The following is a 6,000-nucleotide window of genomic DNA, read 5'->3' on the forward strand; positions in this document are numbered from 1 at the left end:
CTATCACCCCACTCCTCACCCCACTCCTCACCCATGCATGGTCCATACTCTTCTATCTTCTTCTGTGTCTTATAACCTTTCACTGAAAACTGGACATTTTAGATAATGCAGTGTGGCAGCATAGCTGTTTCCCTACTAAATGACAATGTTTAAAGCCTAGAATATTTTCTACATCATGATTTTATCTTCTCTATTTGGTCCAGTATGGGAACATAGCAGATGTTCAATAAATGCTTGTTAAATTAATAGTGGAGGAAATTCTTAAAAAGTACAGGTCCATTCAAAGCCTACATAGAGTTCCTTCACAAAGACCCAGAAGAATGGAGGCAAAAGTGTGAAACAGGTTAGGCTTATCTTTGATGTGGTGATACCAAACGTCCCACACATCTATTGGAAATTATCTACAAAAATTATAGGGTGCTATCAAACTTAACTTCAGGGTACTACCCCACCAGCAGCATGTAAACTTGTTTTTACCCATAATAGAATTTTACATAACTAATGACATTTTAAAGATAACATTGTGTAACATATCCTTTTTCAAATGAGAACTCAAGGTAATAGGAAATTAATGTGCTCAGAGTAACACAGTTAATTTGATGTAGGGCCCAACTTTCATATCTTGTAGTTTAGTGTTCTTCCCCAACTTCCTACTGTTCTTTAAGGTGGATGGCATGGGAACCCAACATGTGAATCTTCACTGGTTGTGGAGTACCAAGAATAGAGATGAATAAGCATTGGGGCTTGGATTTGGAAGGTGAAAGTTCAGACCTGATTCTGCCACTAATAATGATTTGTTCAAATACCTTCACTTGTTTGAGCCTTGGTTCCTCTAGTGAAAAATACTGATGATAACAGGGGCGCCTGGGTGGCTCAGTCAGTTGAGCATCCGACTTTGGCTCAGGTCATGATCTGGCAGTTCATGGGTTGGGGCCCCGTGTTGGGCTCTGTGCTGACAGTTCAGAGCCTGGATCCTGCTTCAGACTCTCTCTCTGCACCCCCCCCCCAATCATGCTCAGTCTCTCTCTCTCCTTCAAAGATAAACAAACATTAAAAAAGTAAAAACATATATTGATGATAACACTCAACTGGGCTATTGGGAGGATTAAATGAAATAATTAATGTGCTCTTAACAGTCTCAAGAGTGGGGGGAAAATCTTATAGAAGAAAATGACCCTTCTGGGTTCTCTCTCTCTCCCTCTTTCTCTCTCTCTCTCCCTTTCTTCCTCCTCCTCCCTTTTTTCCTTCCTTCCTTCCTTCCTTCCTTCCTTCCTTCCTTCCTTCCTGCCTCCCTCCCTCCCTCCCTTCCTTCCTCCCTTCCTTCCTCCCTTCCTTCCTTCCTCCCTCCCTTCCTTCCTCCCTCCCTTCCTTTCTCTCTCTCTCTCTTCTGTAAAAACTAACATCATATAAGAAGAAAATGTCTTTGAATGTACATATGAGAAGAGTAAAATATTCTCTCAAACTAAAATAAGAGCTGGTATGTTTTAGTTCTGGACAGGTAAGTCATTGCTCATCTTCATAACTGGGGATAAAGTTAGGTGCTGAATTAGAAAATAAATAAATAGAATTTTAACCACCATCCTCTTTTAGTCTTTGAAGGCTGGAGCAGACTGATAAAGTGTATTTGTTCTGTGCACTTAATTCCCTCCCCACTTTACTTCTCTTTTTTGTTACTTATTAAGTGTCATACACTGTGGTGAGATCTGAGTAGCCAAAAGTGACTTAAGCAATAGTCTCAGCTCTCAGCTATTCTAAATCTGCGTGTGACATCACTAAAAAGAAATGTATGCCTCTGTTAAAATAACAACAACAACAACAACAAAAAACAAACTCATAGGTGTAGTAGTATGGTCTCATAGATCTTTTTAAGGGCTGAATTGTGTGCTCCCCTAAAATTCATATGGTAAAGTGCTAATCCCCAGTACCTCAGAATGTGACTTTTTGGAGACAGGGTCTTAAAAGAGGTAATTACATTAAAATAATATCATGAACATGGGCTTTAATCCAATATGACTGGTTTTTTTTTTTTAAATACAAAAAGGAGATTAGGATGCAGACACATCCAGAAGAAAAACCATGTGAAGACACAAAGAGAAAATGGCCATTTATAAGCCAAACAGAGAGGGCTCAGGAGCAACCAAACCTGCTGACAATCTGATCTTGGACTTCTAGCCCCCAGAACTGGGAGGAAACAAATTTCTACTGTTTGAAGTCACCCAGTTTGTGGTACCTTGTTATAATCCTCCACTGGGAAGACCAATATAATCCTCCACTGAATTGACCACTGGGACATTAATACTGACACAGTTGGTTCAAAACAGTGTCAGCATGTATGATTTAACTTATATATTGAGATATTAATAAATATGTTATGGTTCTGAGAACTCTAAGGATAAGATTTTATTAACCTAGTTTTATTTTACCTAAGCCCACATGTCCCCCTCCCCCCTCCACACATATCTGAAGGATGGAGCTGGGCCTCCTATTCATCTCTGAAGGAAAGATGAGGTCTTGATGCAGGAAGAGAACAGATACCACTAACTCCTGAGTTATGAGTTCGGGTGTGAAACATAGTACTAACATGGGAAAATGCTTATGCTGTAAGGTTGAAAGAAAAGAGGAAGATGATGAATCTTACATTTAACATAATTCTTGTGTAAAAACAATAGAAGTTATCAATTATATGAATGGAAAAAATATTGGCAGGAAATACATCATAACATTTATAGCAATTGTCTTGGAAGCTAGTTCAAAAATTCATTTTTTTCTTCTTTTCTATTACCTACTTATCTGAGTTTCCCACATTTTCTGTAGAAGGCCTATTTCCTGTTCTAATGAAAATGAAATCAATAAGGTATGTCTTGGAAAAAGATCCCAAATTTGCTGGTGATGTCTGGAGTGTATGGATGTCCCTTCCCCCCTTCAAAATGTTTTCTCACATAGAAACCAGGTAAAATAAGAATCTAATACATTTCTATTATTTAGACCCAGAGGATTTGAAAAGTTGGTGATTCTCCATGCTTTTTATGAAGGGATAGATTTAATAAAGTAAATTTATACCCAAACCAGTTCAATGAATTCTATTTTAAAAATAAAATTGTTTCTAAAAACTTTTAAAAAACCACAACTAGAACTCCAGTGTAAGACTGTCATGTCTGCGTATAAAAAAAGACCTCTCTGATGTATTCACTAAAAGAGGCTTTCAGAATACCTCTTCTTAGCAAATACTTGATTATTTTAGGTTCTGTTCCTGTATACATAGAATACTAGCAAGTACATAACATGGTTTCCTGGCAGCATTCTAACAGCTTCACATATATTAGCTCAAGAAGCCCTCACCATAATCTTAGGAAGGATACCATTACTATCCTAATTTTTCCAAGGAGGACACTGAATTACGAAGAGGTGAGTAACTCTCCCAGGGCCACATAGTAGGCGATGGAGCTGGGATTTGAAACCTGTCAGCCTGGCTCCTGTTTTTAACCACTTTCTTCTGCGGAGGGAACCTGACACAATAGCTCTGGTCTTAAGACACGATGACAGTGTGTCTTGACATCGATTCAGCCAGGACTTTACCTTCTCCTTTTCTCCTTACCTGTGAATTAGTGAACCTGACTGTCTGCCTGGTCGGGTATAGAAAAGTGGAATCTGTTTATTGTGCATGTCCCTGAAGACAGAAAAAAACACTCTGTTGGTAGCAGTATCATCTCATGCTCCATCTCCATTGTTCATTTATTGTTATTTTTAAAATTCTGGTGGACTTTATTATGTTTCCAATAATTCAAATGAACTCTGTTCATAGAGTGTGATCACATGCTTCTCTCTTCTACTCATTTTTAACAACTTTCTCAAGTTAGAGATGCCCAATTTAACAGAGAATAAATTAGTAGCCCTGTAATATATCTTGGGAAAATGTAGAGAAAATACTCCCTTGCTGCATTTGGCAAATCAAATAAGCAAACTTGCGTGTGTTCTTAGAAGAGACTCAATTCTTAGAAATTCTCCCCATCACAAAGCTGTGAGGACAATTGCAGATTAATTAATTTAAGTGAATTGGAAGTGATACATACAGGAGAACATTTCCTGAAGATGGCTTTGTCAGTGTTTTAAATTGAAACTCCACAGATGGAAAGACCTATTTAAGTGACCAGTTCATTGAGCAGGCTTCTGATTTGTATGCATGGAAAATCCAAGAGACCCATCCGCGGTGCTGGCCAAGAGTCTGCCCATGGCAGACGTTCATCACTGTTTGCTCTTTCTCTTCTGGCAGAGGCCTGTGCCATAGAGACAAGGTTCCTTGTTATTTATCTTTGATGAAGCTGTTTTCCATTTTCAGAAATATTCCCAGCTTAGTGTGAGGGTCAGTCAATTTTAGCCAAGGAAGATAGCCAGGCAGATGACTCTGGTGTCTCCGACGGTGGGCAGTTGTGGCTGCAGTCAGGTAGGCAGTGTTTCAGAGTCCTCAATGAGCTTTGCAGCGGAGGGTCTTTTGATTATTCTATGCAGGGAAGTCAGAGGTTGGATTCGAGGACAGCATGTTGAAATGGAGGAAGGTAAAAAGGCCTAAGAGTGGACTGCCTTTGGAAAGAGAGGGAATAGGAAGCCAGGTTCAGGGTTGTCCTCCTTTGGCCTTGCCTGTGGCTAGTTTTCTTGGGGAGCTGCTTGAATTGTTCCCAGACCATGGCCTGAGGTAAAAGACCTCCTACCCATTGCTCTCTGGCCAGAATGTGCTGTGGCCCAAGCATGAGACTCTTCTGAAACTCTCTCTCCTAAAGGAACCCAGTGTTGGAGATTTGGTTACTACTTAACTGTTTTATTATTTCTTTTTCATTCTCCTCTGGCTTATAGCACCCACTGACTAGCAACAGTGAAGGGATTTCCTATGGGATCACAGGCCTCCTTTTGTTTACTTTTTTATGTGTTTCTTTCAAATTTTAAAAGTAAGCGAGAAAGTCCTGAATCAATAGCAATCCAGGAGCTATGGGCCAGAGATATGGGCTGCAGCTCCCTGTTCATTCATGAACTCTGCGGCTCCTTGGAGAATTCAGGGGACAAGGCTGACAGACACAGAGGCAGAGGGTTTACTATTATCCATTTAAACTTCCTGATGGCTAGTTTTGCTAAGTACAAAATGGAGGAGAGAGGGGTGCCTGGGTGGCTCAATCGGTTAAGCATCCAACTTTGGCTCAGGTCATGATCTCACGGTTCATGAGTTTGAACCCCGCATCGGGCTCTGGGCTGGCAGCTCTGAACCTGGAGCCCGCTTTGGATTCTGGATCTCCCTCTCTGTCTCCTCCTCCCCAGCTCGTGCTCTGTCTCTCAAAAAGTAAATACACATTAAAAATTGTTTTAAACAAAATGGAGATAAAAGTATATAGCCCACAGCCTGTTTATTTTTGAAAAGAGTGAGAGAGAGAGAGAGAGAGAGACAGAGTGTGAACAGGGGAGGTGCAGAGAGAGAGGGAGACAGAATCTGAAGCAGGCTCCTGGCTGTGAGCTGTCAGCACAGAGCCTGATGCAGGTCTCGAACCCACAAACCACAAGGTCATGACCTGAGCCAAAGTCAGACACTTAACTGCCTGAGCCACCCAGGTGGCCCTAGATAAGTCGTATTTTAAAGCTGCTTTGAAGGTACAACCATTCAAATATAAGCAAGAGCTCACTGCACCTTAAGACTGCTACCACCATATTACAAAGACGATGTAGTTCCTGGGTGTGGAAATCTGATTATTAAACCCTTTTATTGGATTGTTATCATTCTCTGACAAGGCTCAGGATTTTTCCCAGTCTATATCATACAGACTAGGAAATAATACAGCACCTGCCAAAGCATAGCACTTAAATGGTCACCTCCTTCCTTCTGTAATTGATGGGAAGTTGTATCCAGGGAATGTCATTCACACCTTGACTCATTCCATAAATATTATGAATCACTTGCTCTGTGGCCCCATTAAATTTGATTTATGAAGTGAGTAGGTTCATTGAGTCTTCTGTCAGACT

Source organism: Suricata suricatta, chromosome 4, assembly GCF_006229205.1.
Source record: "Suricata suricatta isolate VVHF042 chromosome 4, meerkat_22Aug2017_6uvM2_HiC, whole genome shotgun sequence".
In the NCBI taxonomy this organism is placed as follows: Eukaryota; Metazoa; Chordata; class Mammalia; order Carnivora; family Herpestidae; genus Suricata; species Suricata suricatta.